This window comes from Adiantum capillus-veneris, unplaced genomic scaffold, assembly GCF_014529385.1.
Source record: "Adiantum capillus-veneris isolate H3 unplaced genomic scaffold, ASM1452938v2 Hic_scaffold_846, whole genome shotgun sequence".
Classification (NCBI taxonomy): domain Eukaryota; kingdom Viridiplantae; phylum Streptophyta; class Polypodiopsida; order Polypodiales; family Pteridaceae; genus Adiantum; species Adiantum capillus-veneris.
The window spans coordinates 14,781-26,690 of NW_028221825.1; the positions used below are offsets into that span (position 1 = coordinate 14,781).

General features: G+C 43.4%; 1 pseudogene; it reads right to left on the reverse strand.

The window, feature by feature from the left end:
* Positions 1–558: 558 nt before the first annotated feature.
* On the reverse strand, positions 559–11,179 carry LOC147416532 (uncharacterized; annotated as a pseudogene).
* Positions 11,180–11,910: the final 731 nt, after the last annotated feature.

Here is an 11,910-nt window from a genome sequence, read left to right on the forward strand (position 1 = left end):
TGTGTGACATTGAGAGACGACGGTCTCGTTCTTGCGATCAGATAGGGCACATTATGCGCCGTTGTTTCAGGCGTATGAAACGGCAATGGAGATCTATGCATGGTGCACATGAGTTTTGACACGTGCTAGAGTAGTGGCTTCATATGTCAGTGATGGTGATGTCACATTTACTTTTATCATTCCTCCTAATTACATGTCTTTGAGCAGTGACTTCTCCACGTTCGTTGCTAGATGAGGATGCAGTTTTCCATATCACATCGTCGTGACTGGTTACCACCTTCTCTAGTGGGAGTTTTGATTGTCTACACTTAGCCAATGGTTTGGCATTTGACATTGCAGGTGCAGGAGATGTTTGTTTGTCTTTGCCCAGTGTGCATGATACACACTACGGCATGTGCGCTATGTTCCTCAGCTGAGACAGAGCTTGATCTCATTGAGAGAGTTTAGTAGACTTGATTGTTAGATACTCCTTAGAGAGCAGTTTTCCAGATGCATTGCGGTTCATTAATGATTTCCAGAAAGCCCGCATTAGGGGTATTATCCTAAACAATTAAGTACTCAGAGTCTAAAAATCTCCCATGGATTGTTTTGGGTCAGAGCAGATAATCCTTGTTGTTGATAATTCATCATGAGAGAATGATAGATGCAGAGACAGGTGTGCAAATAGTAGGCTATTGTAGAGTGGGAGTAGGTAACTTGCTCTTCTTCACCCTTTGTAATTTTTGACTTCTCAATCAATCGCAAACTATTTTGTTCAAAGAATGATAGCCATTCTAACTCTTCACTAGCCACCTGTCAAGAGAATTCACAAATGTAACAATCCATAAGACATGATTTGTGGACATTTTTTATTTTTGTTTTTAACACCTCGATTGCGTAATATAAATGAACATAATATCAACAGAATCTTTCAACCTCCACAAACAGCTGATATGTTGCCAAAGTTGCCAACTCTGGGCAAAAAGTAACATAACCACCCTCTAAGTATCTGCAAAGGCAAAAACTATTTGAATTCATAAATGCATAAAGGAATTATCCTTTTTATGTTTAACCAGTATGATATATGAGGGTACCTTAATAATCCTATCAGATCGTCATCGATCTGTACTTTCCTAGATGACAAAAATGAGCGCGCTCTCCTTCCCAGAGCAGTAAAGAATGCAAAAACTACCAGACTGCGATCAAGAACCTACAACAGGCATCATAGAGATCAGTCAATGCACATAGAGTTTCTCATATAAACTTCATCAGAAGAGTTTCATTCGTTTAAAACCAATATATATGTTTTTCAAAGAAAAAGAAAAACAATTACTCAAAAATGACTTAGGAAAGAAAGGTGGGCAAAATAGATCAGAGAAGGTTACATGAATAAACTTTTGAAAAGAACTGCATTTTAAAGGCATTCACAACAAGCACAAGATGGTGCAAAGACTTACTTCCTACATTTCAAACTCATACAGCAACACAAGACAAAAAACAATTCTTAAATTATCATATGGAACAAAGAAGATTCTACAATGTACCCATCTAAGATGAACATATACATAACCACATCGAACAAAATTTAAAATTTAACAACATGTGACCTTAACTTCGCTGCTTGTCCAAACAGAAAGGGAAAGATCATCATCTTATCATGCATAGCTTAACGACAGTGACATCCCTACTTACATTATGAATGCCCAAGTAGGAGTAGATTTGTTTAAGTTTAATTCATTATTAGACTTTGCTCTAAAGAACCAACAAACTAAGTTTCTATCACAGGAACTATGATGAACTATTGGGTCCATGCCTCCTTCAAGGCGAATGGGTTTCATTGGGGCGCCTAGAGTATGTATCCACATAGCGTCATTGCCCCAGTCATGAAGTGCTTTAATGTGCCGCAACAATGGTCGGCAAATGAGCAAAGGAAAGCCGCCCTCAACCTGGGGAAGTCGAACCACCAAACTCTCTATTGTGTACAATACATACTCACGCACAAGTTCGGTAGACACTGACTCTAAGTACCAAAGCACTAGACAACACAGATCTAGCACTTGCACAAAGACGACACAATCAGTGCACATTCACATCAAATCAATCACATAAAAATTGATTCCAAAGCTAAGACCATGATTCTTGGCAACGTATTTAGCAATCGCACATAGATCCATCCCGGACCTCGGTGATGTCGAATTAGCTAATTCTTATGTCTATAGATTCTCAAGACCGAAATGCTGCAGTCATTTCGTCTTTCATTCATGCACTCAAACAAATCACATGAGAGAGTACATGTCACAAATTGCTGACGTGTCAAAGCCCTGAAGAAGAGAGCCAACTTGCAGATGCCGGCCGAGGGGCCTAAACCCTAAGAAGAACAAGTAACAGAAGAAGAAGTCCTACCAACTTAAGGGGACCCCGTCCGATGGGGCCCCAAGTGACATAAAGGATTAAAATAAAGCAAGACCCACACACAGAGGAAAAGCTGGCAGATTTCCGACAATTACGTTGGTTGATGACGTGGCAGGTTGTACGGATTTAGGCTGTCACGTGACATCCCCTCGTTTTCAAAGTGAGGTACCGGTACCGAACTGTATGGCGTCGAGGGAGATCGCCAATAGCATCCGCAATCCTGGAAGGGACTCTTCGCCGGCCCACTCTGATGTGTGGGTCGTGCGGTACTTGAACTTCATAAAGGTCTGCAAAGCTTGCTTCTTTGGGCCGCGCCGAAAGTGACACAAAGTCTTCTGAATCTTCTTCAATGCTTCAACTTCGTCGAGAGTCATGCTTTTTTTTCTTAAGAATCTCCATGGCTGAAAATTCCTGAACCCATTTCCAACACAAAACCATGAACATACCTATTCCATGTAAAGTGAGTGGAAAAAATATTGTCTTCCTCAAAGACTGTGCATGCAATAATGTAGATGAACAAAGAGACGGAGTGCTAAACCGTTCACCACACACACGCAAACAATGAGATCGAATCTTTCTCTTACGATCTAGAGCAATCAACCGTGGCAATTCACAACGGAAATGCCTATGCTTGGTGCTCATATTTTCATGTGCTCGTTCGGAAACTGTGTCATGCCAAGGAAGAAGATGGAATGTGACTTCCTTGAATGCATACTTTTCAGATTTTCATGAACAATCCGCATACATTCGTGCTCATTCATGAGTGAAACGTGCTCAACGTACAATATGTCATGCCTAGGAAAAGGGATCACATAGAGACGCTGACTAAAATACAAGAAACGATCACGAATGAAACACTCGAACAACGCGTGCGTATCAATCATGCGAACACATAATACTTCCTGTAAGGGTTCTTGAGACCTAGGCTCGAGAGCCAAGATCGGTTCTTCCTGAAGGGGTTCTTTCTGAGGGGTGTCTTTGGACCTAGGCTCGAGAGCCAAGATCGGGTCTTTGTGATTGATCGTCTCTGCAATGAGGTTAGCTTCACTAGAGAAAGTATCAACTAACACATCATCCTTCTTGTAAACAATCACATCTTCTTTATGCAACTCATCATGCTTGTGAGAAATCACATCTTGATTATGCAAATAATCATGCTTGTCATTATCATCCAAATCATCATGCGTAGCATCATGCAATTCCTGTGTGTCATGCTTGGGAGAAGAAGAGACTGAAAGAGTCTCCTTTTCCCGATCCTTTCAATCTTGTCCTGCATATTAGCAATGAGAGAGAGGAGAGAATCCTCTCCACGAATGACAATGGGAGAATCACTTTTGGCATTGAGAGTAAAAGTGTTAGCCTCCCAATCAATGAGAGGGTTAACATCACGAAACCATCGAATGCCCAAAATCATATCACATCCTAAGAGAGGAGAGACAACAAATCTTCTAGTGAAGGCAGCTTGTTGAATTGCAAACAACACACACAAGACACTCCTGCGTGATGAGAGCGTCCATACCGGGAACAAAGCCAGAGACCTCGAGAGAGGATCTCTGACTAACTTCTAGGCGGGCTCTAGGGACTGATCACATCATGCATACTACCTGGGTCAAACAATATCACAAAACGTTGCCCCGACACCTAACCATAACATTTAATGAGAGAATCATCAATGGGAGGGTCAAGAGAAACTTGGGGCACACTCGTGTTATCATTAATTGCATTGACAGAAGCAGTGGGTTCTGTGGATTCTTTAGATTCATTCGATTCAAGCTTAGGACATGTTCTTTTTATGTGACCCTTAATGTGACAATGAAAACAACGACCTTCCTTACAATAAGTGCTTTGCTCTTCCGACGTGATGTATCCTCCTACAATTCCTTGTGCCACCTTTTCATCTGGAGTAAGCTTAGGTTTAGCAATTGTGTTAGCCTTACCCTTAGATTCATTGGAAGAATTATTTTCTGAGAGACTATTAGAAGATTGGTTGGAAGAGTTACCATTCTACCATTCTTACCGTTCTTACCGTTCTGAGGGTTTTGAGAAGTCTGCGAGGTACTTGTGGAAGTCTTGTTCTCCTTAGGCTTTCCCTTCTTGTGCTTCATCTCCTGCGCGAGAGCAATCACTACCGCCTTGTTGAGATCGATTGGATCGAGCACCTCGACATCATACTTGATATACTCATCCAATCCATAAAGGAATGCCTCTTTGCGTTCATCATCCGACTTGCGTAATTGGTTACCTAGCTGCAAAACACGATTAGAAAAAGACATAACCGGCATACCATTTTTCTTGAGAGCGTGCCAATCGTCCTTCAATCGTGCAAGGTACTGAGGTGGCATAAACCACGCCTTGAGCTTGTCTTGGAAATCAGCCCAATTGAAGGAAAGGGACGTGAATTCGTCGGCTTCCTCTAGGTGCGCAGCTAACTGTGCCTCTTGCCATGCGTGGTACCAATTAATGGCATCACCGGCAAGGTACATGGCTATCGTCAAAACTTTGCTATTTCATGTCTTCTTAGTTGTCGCAAAATAAGCATTAAATTGATGCAACCAAGAATGAATAACCGTAGCATCCATCTTACCATCATACTTACTAACAGTCAACTTCTCTGTGATCGGATGATTGGAATCCGCATCGTGGCTTGCGCCACTTGAGGAACTCCCACGATCTTTGGCTGGTTCGGACTTCGAGGAAAGTACTTGTCGAACCAACTCTTGAGTGCGTAGTTCTCTTTGAGCCTCACGCTCGACCTCCAAGGCCACTCTTTGAGCTTCACACTCGGCCTTTCTTTCTGCTTTTCTTTCGTTTCGTTCATCACGCTCGCGTTCTAAAGCAATGAGATTCGCTTCTTGTTGTGCTAACGCAATTCGATTCGCTTCTTGTTGTTTGGCCATCATGTTCATGCGAGTCTCTTCTTGTTTGGCCATCATGTCCATCATCTGCTTGAGCATTGCCTCCATAGGGTTTGGTACACTTTGTGGCGTAGATGGCGAAGGGGGAGGGTCAGAAAAATCTCTTGGTGGAGAAAATTCTTCGTCGCCTCTCTCATGCTCATCACCTGTATGCGAAGTATCCATTCCGCTTCGGGTGACGACCATGCACTATGATCTTTGGTTCTTAAGTCCAAGAGCGACTTGGGTTCTTGAGTGTCTTGGGTTCTTGGGCTCTTGAGGGTCTTGAGGTTCTTGAGATTCTTGAGGGTCTTGAGGTCCTTAAGGTTTTCTTTCGATTGCAAACCGTGTTTGAGAAGGATCTTCTCTTCACCCGAGTTCTACTCCTTTCCGTGGGCGCACCCCTTGGCAGCCTTGCGCTCACACCAAGGTTGCTTTTTCCCACCTCACGTCGATTGGCCGGCCACTAAGCGCACGGTCCGCTCTCAATGAGTGAAAAGAGACACAAGGGGAGGCTGGACAAGCCCTTCTTTCCTGGGGTTCCTGTCACTCTTCAAAAACACGATTAGGAATCAACACGCCCAAGCGAACTTGGGTTCGTGCGACCGCAACAAGGAAAAAAAAGAAATTCTTGTGATTCTTGTGGTTCTTTCCTTGAGTGATATAGAACACTGTCAAAGCTCTGATACCAATGTTAGGTGCAGCGGAATGAATGTTTGCGCTTTGCTCAAGATGAGTGCTCCAAACTGTGCTCAAGGGTTCCTTGTGTTCTTATGGAAGGTAGAGCCTTTCGTTCTTAATGAGAGAATGCTATGATCACAATCAAAGTGAATGGACGCTGTGCGTGCAAGTGAATGAGACTGAGAGAAGAGAGATAGGACACCAGAGACTGTGTAAAACCCTCCTCGGAAGGCCCCACTCTCGTCGGTGAGAGTGGTCTACTTATGATTGCACAAACTGGTACAAACGGTATGCATGAGACTGATGCAAGTCTACGCTATGTTGACGACGACGACGGGGATGACAAGGCCGACACTAGGGCTGAAATCTGCAATCTTGTATCTGCTGTCCCAAAACTCTATGGGCTGAAATCTGCTGCAGGTCCAAAAACGCTGATTTTGGGGACTGTTTTCGGTGGGTCTTTGACGCTGAAAATCTGCAGGTTTAGGGCTGAAAACTGAGGTGTCTTTAGGCTGAAAACAGAGGTTCTTACCGGGCTGAATCTACTACACTTTAGGCTGAATCTTGTTGGTCTTTATCTGCTGCTGAAATCTCTGCAGGCTGAGGTCATAATGGCTGAAAACGCTAGGCAGATGAGTTCCCAAAACGCTAGCTGTAAGGTTCTATGGCGATGGTGTCATGAGGCAAAAACGCTATCTGATGGTGCTCTGCAAAAACGCTAGGCTTGAGAGGATCTTGCGGGAGGATCTGATGCAAAAACACCAAAGGGCTGGACTTGCTAGCGATGGTGCTGATGCAAAAACGCTATGTCTGGACTCTAATCTTGCTTCTGGCGAGGATCTGCTGATGAGAAAAACGCTAGGGCAAGGGTTCTTCTCGCTTGGAGGGAATCCACCAAGGTCTTGTTGAGAAGTTGCCTGCTGAGCTTGGCTCCTGTTGCGTCTTCTGCAAAAACACCAAAGGGCTGGACTTGCTAGCGATGGTGCTGATGCAAAAATGCTATGTCTGGACTCTGATCTTGCTTCTGGCGAGGATCTGCTGATGAGAAAAACGCTAGGGCAAGGGTTCTTCTCGCTTGGAGGGAATCCACCAAGGTCTTGTTGAGAAGTTGCCTGCTGAGCTTGGCTCCTGTTGCGTCTTCTGCCAAATAGTGCTAGCTCTAGTTTGCTTATATACAAACTTAGCGAAATTGCCCTACCTACTTTCTAACGAAAGTCACTTAAATTAATAAGCGAAAAATGTCAAAATTAGGTAAAATAGGCTAAATGCACTGGAAAATTCCCCTGAAGGATTTTGATGGATTCTGATGGGAATGCTTATGATCATGGTGTGTGCAACCAGAGGATATGCATCTACACTAAGTGACTGGGCATGCACGGTCTACGAATAGACTCACAAAAGTGTCAGATCACTTCTAATCTAGACTGACTGGACTAACTGAACCCTGATCATGTTGTAGCTTGTCCACGAACACATAGGGTTGGATGTGTCACGTGACAAGGACAGCCTAGGAAGTGTTCTACCACCCTTGTGAATCTGTATGCAGGACTTGCATACCCAGACACTTTAGTGTAGTTGCATACCCTCTGATTGCACATGAGCTCAGCCAGTGTCTGCTAGGTGTAGGCACTAAGGAGTGTTCACATAGTCTAGCATCACTAACCCTGCATGTGAAGCACCTGAGTTTATTAACTTATTTATGAGTGACATTTAGCCAGCGTTATGGAAGTCATGGGTTTTTTTTTGGCATTGCCCGACCCAGCTTTATTTCCATATATAAGCTTCTCAAGCATAAGTCCGGTACCGGCAGTACAAGTACCAACGGCACCATGCCTTGGCGTTTTTCCTAGGGTACCATCAGCATTGCGTTTTTCAACCATCAGCCCTCATCGCTAGCAAACCAAGCATCGGCCCTAGTGTCTTCAACCCACAGTAGCAGATCAACATAGCAGATCCAGGCCAGTCCTAGCTTTTTGAGATTTCAGCCCAAGCATCAGATTATCACCAGCGTTTCGAGTTTTCAGCCATCCTCGACATCAGCCATCCCATAGCCTCATCGTCACTTGCACATCCCATCAATTCCCTCATCACTAGCAGACCAAGCATCAGCCCTAGTGTCTTCAACCCACAGTAACAGATCGACATAGCAGATCTAGGTCAGCCTAGCGTTTTCAGATTTCAGCCCAAGCATCAGATTATCACCAGCATTTTCAGTTTTCAGACCATCCTTGACATCCGCCATCCCATAGCCTCATCGTCAGTTGCACATCGCATCAGTTCCCCTAGCATTTTTGCATTCAAGCCTCGCAAATCAAAGAACTTTCAGCAAGATCCCATCAACATTTCAGCAACTAGGACCATTGTATCAGCATTTGTGCAATCTAAAGAAAATACCTCTCTAGCGATAGAGAGGGGGGGCCTTGGAGGGCAGTTTGGGACCCCATCCGGTGTTAGTCTTCTCTCTCTATCACTCTCAGAAACTTCACTCACAATATCATTCTCTCTTCTCTCTCTAGTCTGCACATCTCTCACATGAAGTAAAAGGAACTCTCATGCACTAAAAGGAACCTTGAGTACGTACTGAGCACTCAACCTGAGCATTCACCATAAATCACTTATGTTGCACATTACAAATGCTATCTTGTCTGTGAAACCTCTCTCAACATCCGAGATACACCTAGGATGCTGGCCTCTTATTTTTTTTTAAAAGAAGCAAAGAAGTTGCATCTGTCCGTATACTTCAGCCCATCCGTATTGCATGCCATGTCATTGCTACAGTCGTCCGTTCAGGCAACCACGCCAGCACTTTGTGAGAGCAACAGTCAGCTCATAGAATTTTTTGAAAGGACTGCTATTGCACCCAATCGCACAGCTCAGAGGGGTCAAACTAGAGCAGCCAGAGGCTCTCCGGTCCCTCAGGAATCCACAAGTGCCAGGATACCATGCCCCAAGGATACATAAGAGGGGGATCATAGAGGTCAGGGTGCGCCATCAGCAGGCCAGACAAGAGAGAGCGCATCAAGCACGCTCGAATCCCAGCCCTACCCTCCTTACCCACTTATGCATGAACTCTTACACCGCCACTTTGACTCTGGATAGAGATACATGCATATCATGGTTTTTATGAGCCCAAAAAACAAGGGCTATCTATCATCATGTAAGAGTCATCAACGAGGACTTCCAGCCAGCCCAGGTGGACCCAAGATGTTACTACACATCATCATGGCAGCTTCCAAGAAGAATCCAACTATAAGCAGCTTTCAGATTGGCATCTACAACTCTGCCACTTTTACAGATTTCCAGCTTATTCTCTATAGTCTATCAGATACATGCTTCACGTCACGATACAGAATGCAAAAATTCAAACTTAAGTATGTTAACTTGTGCTTATTCAAAAAGGTCCAAGGAACATCAAATACCAAGGGTCACATCAAAATTCAAACTTGAGTAAGTTAACTGTGCTTATTCGAAAAGGTCCAAGGAATATCAAATACCAAGGTCACGCATAGCATCTTACCTCAGATTGCGAAGAGGCTGCCAATTTTGAGCGGACCCCCTCCCTTGTCAAGGAGCTTTTCAACAATTTTCGGATTAATCCGACCCAAAAAAGGCTCTCTTTGTTGTCACTCTTGGAATCAACGTTGTGCAAAGAAGCACGCAAACCAAAGTGTTTCAAAAACTCATTTTTCAAGCCAATGCTTGAAGTGAATTCATACACATACTCAATTGATGAGAACTCCACAAGCCCGTCCATCAGATAACCAGTCTCCTCCACCAAATTGCATGAGAAGGCCAGACAAGAAAGCTTCCCAGTCCCAAGCTTCATAATTGATGCAAAAGTGCTCAACGATAGCATAAACAAACCAAACCCAACATTTTTGTTTGTTGACAATTGGGAAGCCTCACATGAATCTCTGTTCAAGAATCAGCAAATTAGAACCTCGAGAAAACTTTGTGACAGCTTGTTCATAAAAAGAAAATAGTCAATCCATGTGGATGTGGAACAAGAGACTTCATACACTGTATCCATAGCAGCAAAACGAGAACCTTCTTTCAAATTGCTCAAAAGATTATTAACAGCAACAGGGTGTTGTTGATTCCAAAGCCATGCTTCCGCAGCTGGATCCCTTGCACGTAAATGCTGTCGTATAGATTCTTCTAGTGGGTTTTGTAGCCGCAACATACTGTAAAAACTCAATGTGTGATTACATAGAAAACAGCATTGTCTTTACATTTTGCATGTTGTTGCGACATCAGGACAAACAATGGTTTGAAATGTCCAATCCTACCATTTTTGTATCATTGAACTCACAGAAGAGTTTCTGCTCTCTTGCCTTCGAGCAATATCCAGCAATGCTTCAATAAGAGCATGCACAGCAGCCTGCAGAAAAGGTTTAAAAACCCTTGTGCAATAGCCTCTTAAAGAGCAAGAATAAGCAAAAAAGGATTGGATTCGGACCTGATAAGCTATTGATTTGATCCAAGCGCTGTGATCGACACCTATCCATGCTTTTGCAAACCAGGGTCCTTTGGTGAGCGACTGTTCCTCTTCTATTGCGACATGGAACATCCGAGCTGTTTCGTGCAAGGCTTGCAACATGTCCATATCCATGGAAGTACAATCCAAAGATGCATCTAGCATTCTTCTTGTATGATCCAGCTCTGTGTTGGGTTGCATTGTACTTGGGTCATAGCATTGAAGTCCGTTTCAGATGAAGCTGATGATGATGATGCTGCAGCTTTCAACCGTCTGAGTTGCTTCTTTGAAGGCCATACTCTGTGAGAGAATGCGTTCTGTTGGTGCTTTCTGAGGACCCTTTTGACGTGAAGGCCAGAAAAGTAGCATAGAAACCACGGAGAATCTGCTGCATCTTTTCTGCAGGCATGTCCAGAGAAGGTGCCACCATGCAAAGCCATCGGAGAAGAGGAATAATGATTCTGCTAAATCTCACCGCCAAGCGGAATGCTATTCTGTACGAGGAAGATGGTGAGACTGCTGCACATACGTATACACACACACACAATTATTACACACCAGGAAGAGAATGAATTCGTTTTAGCTGCATCAAAATCCATTAATACAAACATGCCATGCTTATGTAATTCTCTCCATCGTAATCCTTTCGATAGGATCAAGGGTCCATTTCTACTATTAATTTCCCAATTTGCATCGCTGGCACACCCACCCTATCTATATTTGATATACAAGTGCATACACATATACATGTGGCACATGGGTGTACACAATATAGTGCACACACACATGTATGATTGTGTGTACACATAATAGTTCAAACCGACTTACCGTCCGGTCTATTCGACTTTACCACCTTCGTGTACACAATATAGGCACACACACATGTATGTGTGTACACACAATCGTCCAAACCGACTTATCGTCCAATATATTCCACTTTGCCACCTTCGTGATGGTTTATGGATAGATAGACAACATACACATATGCGTATGGCACATGGGTGTACACAATATAGTGCCCACACACAAGTATGAGTGTGTACACACAATAGCTCAAACCGACTTACCATCCAGTCTATTCCACTTTGCCACCTTCGTGATGGTTTGTGGATAGATAGGGATAAACAGCACATTTGCATGAAGCTATACATGCAACACATCCCAAAACAACTCCTAACACTTCTCTACTTCCCTAGTTTTAAGTGCACTTTGCTTCACACACAGATCACTATTAATGTGTTTAAATGTTACGCTTTCAATTTTGAATTTTAATAACTCTCATGTAATTAAGTTTCTTTTGTCCAAGCTGATTACAACTTAATTTCTCATGCAGTTTATACATATGAGTTGCTTGAAGCATTTCAAGGGAGATGGGATGTCAAAGGTTAAAATCTTGAGAAACCTATTGCGATTGGACCAAGGGTTCTATTTTTAGACTGCTAAAAAGATGTTATTTCAATTGGATCA